The sequence below is a fragment of the Epargyreus clarus genome, unplaced genomic scaffold (assembly GCF_041222505.1).
Source record: "Epargyreus clarus isolate Ecla_fem2 unplaced genomic scaffold, WU_Ecla_fem_2.2 ptg000009l, whole genome shotgun sequence".
Taxonomy (NCBI): domain Eukaryota; kingdom Metazoa; phylum Arthropoda; class Insecta; order Lepidoptera; family Hesperiidae; genus Epargyreus; species Epargyreus clarus.
The window spans coordinates 13,726,645-13,742,050 of NW_027332217.1; the positions used below are offsets into that span (position 1 = coordinate 13,726,645).

The 15,406-nt window shown below is 34.0% G+C and overlaps 1 long non-coding RNA gene across 1 annotated transcript; it reads left to right on the forward strand.

Moving 5' to 3' along the window:
* The first annotated feature begins 1,348 nt into the window (after positions 1–1,348).
* Positions 1,349–9,719, forward strand: LOC140745037 (uncharacterized). Its single transcript, XR_012102614.1, has 2 exons — positions 1,349–1,748; positions 9,476–9,719. It is a non-coding gene; the product is annotated as an uncharacterized LOC140745037 (long non-coding RNA).
* The last annotated feature ends 5,687 nt before the right edge of the window (positions 9,720–15,406 follow it).

The following is a 15,406-nucleotide window of genomic DNA, read 5'->3' on the forward strand; positions in this document are numbered from 1 at the left end:
CAGATGTCCATGGGCGGCAGTAGCCACTTACCATCAGATGGACTGCACGCTCATCTGCTACTCCTATATTATAAAAAAATACTATCTATGTATTTTCACTAATATGCATACAAACACATACACACATGACTTAAATAAACTAAGTTTATAAAATATTCTTACATCCTTATATTCAAGTTAATATATGTTAAAATTTTAGTCTTATTTTACGGTGCATGTACTAAAAATATCTAACTGAACATACTTTAACCATATCTCGAGGCAGGCGTAAACTGTTAGAACATCGTTTTTTTAGTTGCTACGAATAACTCGCCAGCGTGGACTGGCCAGTGTATTAACTTCCTGATGCTATCGCCCTTAGTAAAACTCTAAGGGCTCATTTACACTAGGTCGTCAAGTGAATTTGCTTGCTTACACACCTAGTCATTCAAATGACTAGGTGTGTAAGCAAGCAAATTTAAAGCTGCAAGCAGGCTTCAAAGCCTGAGTTCGCAATCATTCGTTGGCCGTTGCCTGTTCGAACGGCTTCAGTTGGATCGACCGACCCCTAAGGGTAGCAGTTAATACCGTCGGCATGTCAAAATCACTCGTTGAATTCGTTCGCAGTCGCAGCTAGTTTTGGCAGAGAAGTTTTCCGAAGGAGCTGACTTCCTGGTGCAAACGAGGCCCGAAATACTAACTGACAGAAATACAAGACACAACTTAAATCGGTAGCCCTAGAAGGATACCTAGGGCATTAGTTCATTGTACAGAATAGACCTAAGGTATATTTTTGATATCATAAGAGACGTCTAAAAGGTGGCTTCCAGGGTTGCGGACAGCAAGAGTGTCAGATTCACCGCCTAACTGCTCAGCTCGCGATCCGGGGAAAAACGTCGGTATGAATAGACCTGAGGGTGAACTAGAACACCGAATGATGGACTGATAGAGTCAAATGATGAAAAAATGTGCTTCATAACGTCCACTACAAGATTTATGTGCTATTAGATGATGTACATAACGCCTTTAATATATATTAAATCTAATTCACCATGTTTTTTTCCTCAATTTTTGTCGCTTGTTGACCTTATCAATAGGCGAGAAAACATAAGACAAGCTCATAATATTATGTGAGGTCATTGTCATAAAAAGGAGGAAAATTAAGTATCGTTAGTATTTTTAAGGCACGCTAAAAATAATGTGTGTACGAAAAATCATTAGAGCAGAATTAATTATACATACTACGAGTATATTGTTAGTGTCAACACAGACGGTCTGCATTTGTACTGCAAGGTAACTGCAAAATTGCAGTCACGTTGCAGTTTTTGTGCAGCTTAAATATCTGCACTGGAACTGTTAAGAACTGCGATAGCTGTTAACGACTAACTCAGCTTAGAGTTGGAATGCATATCTCAGCAGCGAACTAATAACGAACTGCGCAGTTTGTTAGCAGTTTCGACGCGATTATGTTAACTACGCAAAAACCGCATTCAAACTGCAATTTTGCATTTAAGTCGCAATGCAACTGCAGATCGTCTGTGTGAACCTTTATTATAATGTGAAGTCATGACGCGTAAAACCGGTATCGCGAAGTGTGTTCATATAAATGAAGGTGTGGGGCGCGCGGACACAGTTAGAATTCGTTCCCGTCGTAATCGGCCGCTAAATTCTGTTTTTGCAGTGTTGTTTTTTAATTTTTACAAAAATTGATTGGTGTCAATGACAAGATCGAAGAGAAAATTTGCGATCATCGACAAGTTTCTTCCAAGGTTAGTTTGCATTGCTCATCATAGCCCTTAACGCTTTAAAAGCAATTATTTTGTTACCGTCGCTTTCATCTTAACCCACCTTTCAATATTCAGAAGAGTTCTTTAACACTTATTAATGGAATTCCCTTTAATACGTTTCATTTCGATTCCTATCCGACTTAAAAAACTAAGGTAACAGTTTAGATGACGTAAACATGAACATCTCCTCATTTTTAAAGAGTATTTTTGTCTTAAAGTAGATGTAGTATACCTTACGTACGTTGTTGTAGTGTACCTTAACAAGGGCAACAAAGTACAAACAACATAACTATAGTAAAAGATCCAACTATGTCAAGTGTGCGCTAAACGGAACAGAAACTTTCGTTATATTTCGACAAGTATTATGTTATGTACGAGTATTTCATTCTGATTTGGTACATTTGTCGTATTGATGACTTATTTATAAATAAGGTTCAAAAATTCATTAAGTTTCTTTTAAAATAAAGTTTTTACTATATTGGATTACTTATATATTTTTTATCTTAAGTTTTACTTGTTTGATTGTTTCTGTACGAAGATACAATTTTTACTGTTAATAAGTTACAATTTTTACGGTTATAAAGTGATATAAAAATGTATCTGTTATTAAAAATAAAATTCGGAATACGGTAAATAATAATCACAAATTTCAAAACATTGAGACAATTCTGACCAAATAACAGGTTATAAAAATGTGCCGGTCAAAATTCGTGAATGGAATAAATTTTAAATAAAGTTTAATACGTGTGTTTAAGTTCACACCCATATATTAGTAAAGAAAACTCGCTCCTAACAAGAAAACCGAGTGAAAACGTAATCTTTTAACAATTGTCTTTGTCAATTATTTTCGTGTTTGAAAAATATAAAAAAATGTAATTTTTTGATCATTTATGAATTAAACGATATTTCTTCGCACTTTTTCTTCGATTTCGTGTCTTAACTGCGCATATCGGCATAATTCCGCGTAAATTACACCATGACAGCCATCAAATGGCTGACAGAATTGTCAGCTGTTTAAGTCATTTAATGGCTTCCTTCAATTACAAGGCGGTGAGATATCTATACTTATCTATGTTCACACCTTAATATTTTTGTATTATGACATTTTAAAGCAAGGTGGCATTAGGGTAGACTTCATTTAAATGAGTTATAATTTATATTTTATAGATGAGGAGCCCAGTGTTAACAAACATCATTAAAATTTTACACTCATTATATATTTGCTGATGATGTCGTTATTTTATAAATAATAAACGCGTGATTACATATAGTTAACAATTCAAATAAAGAGAAATCAGACCACAGAACATATAATTACCAATATACCTATATATTTAAGTTCGACACAAAATGTGCTATGTAAAAGATAGGACGTAGAGATGAAATAAGAAGACAATCAGTATATGGTGTAAAGGTGATGGTAATATCTTCGGTATTGGACAAAAGAAGATCGGGAGCTTTTAGTCTACTTAGGTGTTGGTGGTCGGATTGCAAATGTAGGTTTTTTTATATTTATGCCTAACGATAAGGCAGACGGGCTTCCTGGTGGAAAGCAGTCACCGTCGCCTATAGACATTTGCAATACCAGAGGAGTCAATGCATCGCCGGCTTTGGAGGAGAACTCTTTTTGCACCCCTCTTAAAGAGCCCCATGTCATAGCGCTGAGCGCTAGTTACGTCAGGAGGAAGTTCATTCCACATGTTGCATGTACGCAGCATAAAGACCGGTTGTAGGTAGTGTTAAGTAATCTACAAATAGTTATAATTTATGTAGAGACTAGCTGACCTGGCAAATTTTGTACCGCCTCAAAATCTATTTATCAAATATATTTCATATAAAATATAGCCTATGTTACACGTAGATAATGTAGATTTTCGAATGGTGAAAGAATTTTTAAAATCGGTCCTGTAGTTTTTGAGCTTATTCATTACAACCAAACAAACAAACAAAGTTTTCCTCTTTATAATATTAGTGTAGATGTTCTTAGCAATTTCTGCGTAGAACATCTCTACATACATTAATTTAAGAATTGAAACGTTTCTATATAAATGTATGATATGTTAATACAATATAAGTATCGGATGACAAAGTTCGTGGATGCAAATAAACTCATTACCCACCAAATTGACAATGCAAAACTAAACACATTGTTCCGTAGTAAACATTGTCATCGATCAATTTTCATGACTACGGCTAACATTCAGTAAATGTTTTTTATGTAAATATCTTAAGCCAAACAAAATGGACTAAATTTTAAATTGAAAAGATTTAAATTGAAAACATACTTTTGAAATTTGTCAATTTCTCATAAAAATATAAGTTGCTTGCATATTTCAGTGATAATTGTCACTACCTTAAACGATGAAGGAAAACACCAAAATCCTACACGCCTGAGAGTTCCTTAAAAGTTGCCCTATGGCCAATGGCCTTAACCCTTCTCACTCTGAAAGGAGACTCGTGCACAGCAATGTCCGCTAATTGATTGATGACGATGATTCTAATGATCCAGTTACGACGAAATTTAATACCTAATGACGAATTCCACGTAAGTTGGAACTAAAAAAGTCTATGACGTTATAGCCCATTTTTTACGACCTGAAATATCATTACTGATTAGCATTATCGAGTCATCTTATTTAAATGTGTGACGTAACAACGCTAAGAGTTTGATTATTCGACAAAAAAGTTGTTGTTATGCAAATACTCTTGAGTGATAAAGTTTTTTATAAGTATCATTAGATATGTTTAAAAAAATAAAGTTCTGTGGTCGACGTCATAGTTTTTGTCAACCCATTATTGTCTCACAGCTGGGCATGGGTCTCATTCTGAGAACGCTTTATGCCATATTCCACTGCGTTAGCCAAGTACGATTTGATATCTATCTACTGTGCTCACACGTGGCTACGAAAACCTTAATATTGTTTTTGTGATAAATACCTATGATGGTGCTGTATATGAAACATTAAAAGCGATGAATTTCAAAAATAAATTTAATTAGGTAACATATAGGCATTTTAAGCTTGGATGCGTATTGGCACGTTACCGACAACATATATTCAGAATTAAATAAATAATAGTTTTAAAAAACTAAATAACATGGTTTTATTGCTAATCGGACTAAAAACTACAAAATAGTTTAAGTTATTAAAATAATAATTAAGTTATTAAAAAGAATAATATTAAGTTATTAAAAATAACTTAACTTATTTTCTAGTTTTTATAAATAAAAGCGTGCTTTTTTAATATTTCATAAACTATTATTTATTTTTATTTTTTTAGTCTGTTACGAACTCATAAATTGGGGTATTAATTAATCTAATAAGGATAATGGGAAACTGTTATCAAATTATTGCATTGTCATCGGTCCTTGATACGTGTGCAGTTTCAAATTAATCAGAAGTGTGAAAATCGGTGAAAATTGAGTTCAAAGATTCCGTTACATACATAGATACAACCCAAGCTAATAGCTTTTATTAGCTTATATTATTAAAAAACTTATTTAAACTTAAAATTTTGCCGAATGGAGGTACATGTACACGGGATTAGCACATACAATCTAGTATCTGGCTGGCCACATAGTTCGTAGGACAGATAATCGATGGGGTAGGAAGGTCCTCGAATGGAGACCACGTGTCCGCAAAAGGAGTACAGGACGCCCCCCAACCAGGTGGACTGATGACCTGAAGCGGACGGCGGGTAACCGCTGGATCCAGATTGCTCAAGACCGGTCGGAGTGGCGTAGATTAGGGGAGGCCTATGTCCAGCAGTGGATTATTAAAGGCTGATGGATGGATGGATGAATCTAGTATCTGTAACATGGTGTTTTAATACAATACCGATTAACGGAGAAAGGTATGTATACCCAAAAATCAAATGTTTTAAAGAGGTTTCTACTCATTATGATATCCTAGCAATATCATTTAGCAGCCACGTATAATAGTTACCGGCTTACGTGCAACGAATAAGTAAAATATTTCAAGAAATACCCCACGCCACTCGCCACTTGTAGCAACGGAAACTACTGTCGCTACAACCTTCACTGTAATGGTTTTGTGTAGTTTCATTGCCAAGTTGAGTGTTGAAGGGCTTACAAGAGATGTTTTAGAACGGAATTAGGGTTGTGGTAAACATTAATTCGAATTACACACGGTTCTTTTTGACATAGTATATTTAGTAATAGGATTTCTAGATTTCCCTTTATTAGAATTTGCGCTTTTATATCTTACATCTATGGAGGTAAAAAGTAATGTAATGCCAATGTTACAATTATATTGCTAAAATCATTTATCATTCCGTGAACATTACATTTAAATCCCGTCTAATAGTTCCAACTTTACTCCGTAGAGACGGATATTTGACATCTTTTGAAAAAAGACTTTCTGTCTGATATTACTGCTAATTAGTAAATATATAATATTTTAGTAGTTTTTTTTATTTTTATAATATAGGAGTAGCAGACGAGCATACAGTCCACCTGATGGTAAGTGGCTAGTGCCGCCCATGGACATCTGTAATCAACCCCAGATAGGATTAGATATTCCCACCTGAGGTCGGCCACAGATGCGCCGCTACTCCTGAGGACTAAGCTGGAACGCCTCGGAAAAGTATGTCTCCCTTACCACACCCTTCAAACCAGAACACAGCAGCGCTTAACACTGTTGTCATTAGATAGAAATAGGTGTGGCGGTGGTGCCGCCGGAGTCAAACCACAAAGGGTTCTACCACCTTCAAAAGTTGTAACTTTGTTGGGAATCAACACACTTTGTCAAAACACGCGGCCCTTATTTTTCCAATATTATTTTTATTATTTCCCATAATCTCTATATAATTTTAATTTAGACCATAACCGCTATGTTATAACGATTATACGTGATCCATTGGTTACATTATAAGTTGAAAACCGGTCTGCTGTTTACGCGACAACGGATATGTATGTAAAACAGTTTTCTAGGCGAAGCTGGTTTTACACGCGCGCGACGCGTGTTTGCTGTCTTACTAAGGACTGTTAACGATGAGCTATTTTTTATAAAATAAGAGTACCGTACCAAACGAGTTTGTAGTTCATCGGTGGCCACTGCTGCCTTCAGGCTGATGTCCACATCTGAGACCAATTCACAGATTTGTTGCGACTTATGTGTATTAGGATGATTGCATCATAATAACCGACATCCACGGCTTTCCATTGAAATGTTAGAAGTACAAGAATTCCCGTTTCGAGACAAAATAATAGACTTGTTCTACTACCTTCATAGTGGAATTTGTGTATGCAGTTGACACATCAATTGGAGGTAGAGTCCACTTACTATCAGGTCCCAATACAGCAGATCCCAATTCATAATCAACTACTTATGGACGGATTGCCCAGGCTCGGATTTCCTCTCTGATTGAAAAGGATTAGGCACATAGTCCTCCACGCTGGCCAAGTGCGTATTGGTAGACTGCACATACCTTTGAAAAGTTTCTTTTCCCATTTTACATCACATATGACAAATGCAACATTATAGCTTAACAGAAATATATCTAGAATCGACGCCTCTGCTCTTGTCTGACTTATTAGGGATCCTTTTGACCTTCAACCGAATTTTGCACGGTCACATTAAAGGTTACTTCGAAACCTTAAGAATATTCGAGCCTTTTAAAGAAGCATTTATAGACACAAAAAAATTATAAACCTTTATATTAAAGGTTTTTCCATGTTTAAAAGTTTGAAGGCACAGGTAATAAATAAGAAGACCGGTTATTGATGCATTGCTTTTATTGCATATACCCATTTTTTATAAAATGGGTGCGGGGAACGACTCGGCATGGACTGCATGTCCACCTGTACCCTAACCAGGAGTTTTTAGGGTCTTAATAGCAGTCTAATAGGCGAACTTAATATAAACATGTAATTATTTTGGCTAACCTTCTTTCGAGTCAGAAACCTTAAAAAATACAATAGTCTTGCAGGACGTTAAATAAGTTTTAACAACTGCTATTTATTGATAATAATTATCAATTTACTTTTTTTCTTATGTTAACTTAATTGTCGTAGGAGTGTCGGTCCAAAAGAATTGGCGTATTGAATCGGCTTGATTGAATTTTTTTATTCACCATAATGATGCACATGTTGAAGTATGGAATAAACAGTCACATGAAATATGCTGACAAAAAACAAAAAGCTATATAAATTTATATAAAATATAACGCTGCAGACCTTCGAACTAAAGCATTATTATAATAAACAATATTATACACCATGATGCCATATTGACCATTATTGCATCATGCGGTTCATCCAGTTTCGCAAGGTACCTTTATGTTTATGGTAATTATGTCCTTATGGTTTTATTATTATTATTCATACCATTACTATTCAATAGGGATTGATAATGTTAACAAACAAAGCCATTTATCATTATTAGTTTTCGCCAAAGGTCAAAATCCGATAATAAGTATACATTTTTAACTTTTTTAATAATGGACTATTGGTTGAGTGTCTGGTAGATTTAGCGACTAAATAGTGGTTAAAACGACTTAGATAGCAACTTAAAAGTTGCTATGCAACTATATTACCGACACGTAGGTCATTTTATAGTTTTAGTTTTATCAGAATTGGCAATTCGTTTGAGAATTCTTCACTATTCGTTTACAATTTCCCATTTAGCCATTCACGCATACAGGAAAATAGCTCTATATACAAAATATGGATATGTAGTATTTTTATGATATTAAAATGTTCTCTGTTACATAATTTGATTAAAATAGCGCTGCAGAATTTAAATAACTGCTTAATTTACATAAAGTTCATCAATACAGCAAAAACATATTTAAATGAAATGGAAATTAAGTTTTTACGTATGCATGCTCCACGTGTAAACGAAGAGATGTTTAAAATAGAAGTGTCATTGAAAAAATGTCATAACAGGTCTATTTAAATTATAATAATATCTCTACATTAAATTAAGATTCTTATAGCGACTCATACCATTTTTAAATAAGAGTTTGTTATTTTGGGCTGATAAATAATATGTCTAGGTTGGTAAACACCCCGTTTATATCTTCAAACAATGGACGTATCAGGCACGTGCTATGGCAGACCAAATCATATTTATTCTATACAATAATTTGACAGGTACGGGCGGTGTCTGCGCGGCTGTATTACCGTAGATAATAATACTATGTTCAAGAAAATATTCTTTGTCTGTAACGGCACAAGACTGGCACGACCTATGCCTGATGTAAAAGAAGCCTTAGTTTTTTTAAATTACCTTACATGCACATGCACAAAAACACACGCACGTATTCACACATATACCTACATAAAACACACAAATTTTATTATTGTAATATACCTATATTAAATTACCAAATATCGTACTTTATGAAAAGAGTGTGTGGATGTAAAAAGAAAATTAAATGTATTGAACGTACCAATATTGTTTCCGGAACCGGCGTATACACCTGCGACACAGTTTTATATTATTAAAGCTGTTTACGAATACAATACTTTTGTAACATATTTTTATTTAATACAAATTTTTAAGTCTTTATTTAACTCCAAACAGAAGAGTTCTATCTGATGGGCTGTATAATCCGAAGTATATAATTGAATTATCTGGATTTCAAAATTTGTATTCGTACTTTTATCTTTAGATCCAATTCACTAAATTTCAATAGTTACGTATGAGTGTAAGACATATATTGATCGTTTATTTCTTTATTTCCAGGCTCGCGAAGAACCTTTGCGCCACGAAGGGCAGTCGTCGCGCTAACACAGGGAACCGCCTGGAACACGCAGTCCTCACCCACATACAGCACGTGCCATAGATCCCCTGGGAACTTGTTCATCCATCATCATCCATAACTTCCGGCTTCCGACCACATCCAACTAAAATGGCCCGCGGAGATGAGTGCAAAACCGCCACCAAGGCTAACTACGCCTGCAAACATCTTGATGTTGCTGGTCCCGTCCAGTAAGTTATTTATATACATCGGATATTTTTAAATATATGATGTAGAAGTAGCAGACGAGCAGTTCACTTGATTTTAAGCGGCTACTGTCGCTTCGAACATCTGTTACCAATTGCAGACAGGATTGGACTCCTTCTTGAGGTTGTCCACAGATGCGGCGCTACCCCTGAGGGCTAAGTTGGAACGCCTCGGAAAAGTATGTCACCCTTACCACACCCTTCAAACTAGAACGCAGCAGCGGTTAACACTGTTGTAGGCAGAAGTAGGTTTGAGCCGCCTGAGTCGAACCACAAAGGGTTCTACCACCTTCAAATCTCTATAACTATTTCACGGGTTCTTCTATGCTTTATAACAATATTGTCAAGCGTTGCCGCAACTGAAACCGCAGCATCTAAGCTTATAAATTATTTGATTGGGTTAATGAGCACGAGGGCTTCCCGCTTTGATAATTTAAATATTAAATGAACATACAGTTCTCTGATGTGAAATAGGTTACTTTAATTCTATAATAGTAGTTACCTACTAAGGTTTTCCAAAGATCAGTTAGATACTATTTGGAGGATTAAGTAAAAAAGCCTAAAAGGCTGCGTTACCATTCAAATCAAAATACAGCAGTTCTTAGTAAATACATACTATATTACAATGGTATTTTTTTTGTGATACACCGCTATAAAACAGTCAAGGATTCTACTTCCTTGAAACCACTATGTACGTCACCCAATAATATATTAATTAGAATGAACATTTTAAATAATAAATGCATTTTCATTTTCAGAAAACCAGCAGCTCCACCCACCTCTTTCTCAGCACCGAAAAAGCCCGAGCAAAAGAACTACGGGGCTTGGGGTCCTGTCTTCAAGGACAAGAAGAACTTCACTGAAATGCACTTATGTTAAACAGAACTTCAATTAACTAAAAGCCGGACCATAATCATGTTTCATATCATCGCCATCGTCATCATCAGAGTCATGTAGCTTAACAGTTTCTACCAAAAATTGTATTAATTCGGCTTTAATAAAGATATCGTTTTATATAAATTCTTTTTGTGATGTAACTTTTCTGTCATCAGCTTAGGGTCTACTCTGTCGCGTACTAACTGTGTCATGTATTCATCATTAACAGATTAAATATCATGTCCATCGGCCTAGATTTTTTGTTACGATCCTATTGTTTTTTAAGAAATTATAATAATTGGACTAGATGACTTAAATTCGAAATTGCTGTTTTATTGATGATTTTTAGTTATTTACCGACAAAAGTTTGTTTTTAAATTCTTTTTTATATTCAAAACATGGTAAATTATTATATAATTCGACTGAAATTGAGTTTTTAAGAACCATTCTGTTAGTTACCCAACCTTAACGTTTTCTAGAAACGAGTTAACCTACAATTTTTTGATAAAAGATTTTTTTTAAATTTCTTAAGTTTGGAAGAGAGTGACGAGGGTCTAAATATTTCAAATTTGTTTGAGGTAAATAATTTTCTACTTATTATTGTTAGAGATATTAAATTATAACCTTATTTCATAGTGAAAGTTACAACCAATGCCAGAATAGTATTTGAGAATTACGCAATATTCTGTACCTAAACTAGAAATAGTTTGAAAAAGAAAGGAAAAAGCCGAGCGCTAAGCTCGATTGAAATGAGCCTGATTTCTTAGAGGACCACTTTACTGGAACAGCTACATTTTTCTCTCTTTACAATTTCTTTCTTGTAAGGCAAATTGATTTTATGTCTTCTACTTTCTTTAGATTTCCGTTCGCTTAAAGTGCAGTAATAGTAATATTTTATGAGATAGTCGTTATTTGTAGGAAGTGGTAAATTTTGCACTATAATTATTTACTCATGAAATATTATTTTCCTATTTCAAGATAAGGATTGATTTGGATATGATTAAACTTTAAATCCCTTCGAGTCGAGAAAAGAGAAAAATATCAAAAATTTTTTTAACGAAATGTGAAACAAACAGTGTTTAATGAGTAACATAACAACAACTTTGTCTGAATACTAAGAGTATAACGCACATTTTTATAAAGATGTTTGTCACTCTAAAACAAATGCAGGCGCTTTTTTTAATGGGAACAGTTTTTGTTCCTCAATTCCTCGTTGACCCAAAAAGCGGGAACATTGCATTTTTAGTTAGGGTCAGGGAGCGCACCTCTATTTTTTCACACTTCTGCAAATTACCTCTCGAAAACGGGGGATATTTTAAATTTATGATAATGGCATAGGCTTTCCATGAATACTTTTGCGCATGTTCCTCGGTGGAAATTAAATTTCCAGCAAGGAAAATGTTTTCACTACAGCTATGTAAGTTAAGCTTAATGAGGACATAAATGAAAAACTTAAGACAAGCATTTTAGCGTCTTTTACGTTAGCTTAATTATTTTAATGCGCAATGTTTTATTGTAGGTAATCTTACATGGCGGAAACACACATTTATATTTACAGAGATTCAGCGTGGATTCGAATAATATCATTTTTCTAAACAATATTTTGACAGACACAGCCCGTATCCACGCAGTCGCTTTACGAAAGACCGTTCATACACATTGATTGTACAATTATGATTTTGTCTGGCAAGTACAACGTCTATAGATATAAATGCACTACATTAATTTAATTCGGGAATTGTTGAGTGACAAAGATCCACGCTTAGTTCATTCAAGTGTAAAAGACTAGTATATGGATTCCTTTCGCCTAACAAGAGGGTATGGAGCAGCTGAACTAGTTCGCTGTTCGACAAATCATGTCTTCTGAGTGCGACGAGACTCGGCAGCTGGTGCGAACAGTAAAAATCTTATACTACATAGAAATCTATAGAAAGCGTTATCAATAGAAATAGATAACGCTATTTTGATACATTCAAAATTAACTTTAAACATATTAATTTTGACAATTGGTCTATTTACATAGCAGTTGCTATTCGATACGTAAGGTCGATGATTAAGATAAGGGTTTAATTAATAACATTGATTTTACGCGAAGAGAATCAACTTTTACACATGAATCGTATGTGTATCGTATCGTATACGTATCCGATTATATTGAAAACTATATATTCATATATTGAAAACTCAAATGACATGTGATATATTTGCCACAATTAAGGACACTGTTGTACTTAATTGTAGGATTATTCAATGAAATCTTTAGAACTGTAGATAACAAACACGCAGAGACGATCGATCTCCAATAGTTAAAAATCATGAAAGATTGGCACCATGTAGACAGATTGCAGTAAAATATAAACGAACCTAAAACAACTGTCTATTCAATATCTATTATTCAACCTTAATAAAGTGAAGATTAAACAAAGTTACCTACAATTTTGCAATGAATAGATGCGCTTTCCTCTAGGGCTTTAACTGAAAAATTACTACAAACTATTCTATGGATTTTAAATAAGACTTTTCTATTGTTATCGTTGAAAACCTTTCACTTATTCACAACCCGAGCTGCAACATTTTTAATTTGTCTTAGAACGAAGTATCTATTTATCAACTATGGAACCAATCTGTTTTAGACCTATTACAAGACAAGACAATAGATCATTCTAACAGTTCGTTTAGCGAGATACATCTTGTGATTTATTAGACAACATTAATTTTTAAGTATCCTTCCCATTCTTAGAGTAGACATGTGCCCAACAGTGGGACAGTAATGGGTTGATGATGATGATTAATTTTTAACTAATAGAAGTAGAAAACAAGCGTGCAGCCCACTCTATGTTAAGGATTATTTGCTACTTATGGACATCTGTAATCTATTTTATCAATCAGAACAGAAATGCCTATAATTACTCACCTATAAATTACTACTCTTGAAGATCAAGATAGATCCTTCGAAAAAATGAATCGCAATACCAGAAAACAGCGCTACGTATTTTTCTACAGATTTAACAGAAAAAATATTAACAGAGTAGGTACTCTATTTATGAGATGAAAGACTATTATATGACCTAAACATACATTTAATATCTACGTTTCTATGTATATAACTACACGGAAAACTAAAAAACAAGATTTAAACAAAGTTTTCGAGCAAAATCAAGACTTTTCGGCGATATAATCTGTAGTATCTTATAACAATAATAGGTATATTTCATACAAAAATACGAACGAATATAATTTATGATGTAGCAGTAAAAGTATGAAAGCAGATGTTGAGTTCATCCTTTATTTTGAAAAGCAATTCAGCGCTGTTATCTTTATTTTTTAAACTGAAAAAAGGATACTTTATAACATTAATGTGTACATTAATACTCTAAAACTTTATGGTAACTTTTACCATAAAGTTTTAGAGTATTTTTGAAAAGGACAACAAATAAAGACCTTAGAGACCCTGTTATACTAAATTATATCCAAATGAGCTGGTATTTCATAATGAAAAATACCCTAAAGGCATATGACTTGATATCTCCATAACAATACTTGGAACTAAGCAATGCCTTATCCAGCCCACGATAATAATATATTCTATGCCTTGTTTAAATAATCCAAAGGTTTGAATTTCAACGTGATACTAGTTTAATATTTGTTTTGTCTAGGGCAGTTTACTTAAGCAACTCAGTTTCATATTGAAGCCGAAAATTTCTTTGTGATTTTGCTAAAAAATCTGATAAGTAAAATATAAAGATACTTCAGCGCCTTGAAATTGGATAGAGCCACAAACGCTGATTGGTCAGTTGCTTTTTGAATTCTTGCGAAATATAAACATTTATAGAGAAAATGCAATTAATACTACGTAATTTACGTAATAAATAAATAAGCATTTCAAACATTTTCGGGACATTTTATAGTCGTGGCAAGACTTTATTTACGCAACAATTTCAATTTCAATTCTCAAAACTAGTTACACTTTCTTGCTAGGAGTCTATGTATTTTATTTATTCATCATATTATTATTTATATCATTTGATTATTCAATTTCTATGTATATTTTCGATTATAGTTACGGTTAAAATAACTGGGGCATGCTTAGGGCTAAAGGCCATTTTCATAATATTTAATTTTAATTAGAGGGAATTTATTTAAGTTTTTGCCTCTAACCGCGTGGCGCATTCAATTGTGGTTTCGCTTGTAAAACGGTGGGTACTTATAACTATTAAAAATGTTGCTTTTAATTTTATTTAATATATTTTCAAAACTTTATTTTGTGATTTGGTGTCGTTGAAAAGATTATTTAAAGTTTATGATGTCGTGCAAGAGGGCGGTCAAATTAATTTGTAGTCAGTTTTTTATATTTGTATATTCACCGATTATTCTTAAAATTTTCGTTTTTATGTCTCTTTATGTACTAATATTTTTTATCCCACTGCTGGTTCTGTGGTTGACCACAGATAAGTTGCTACCCCTGATGACTAAGTTGCAACGCCTCGGCGAAGTCTCCCTTACCACATCCTTCACATCGTAACAAAGCATCGGTGTGTAGGTACGGCTTAGGTAGAAAACGGTAGGCGGCAGTGGAACCACAGAGTTCTACCACCTTTACCAGTTTACTTACGAACTGTATCTTCTCTCAGTTTATATACAAAAGTATAACTTACTCATACACTTTCATAATTTAGAAACAGCACAAAAGTAAGATATGTGAACCTAACAAAAGAAATCTTCAAGAAACAACTGAAAATGGGGTGTCTTCCCTTTGTTTCGTTACAAGTTACAACAATGGCGACTTGTGCAGTG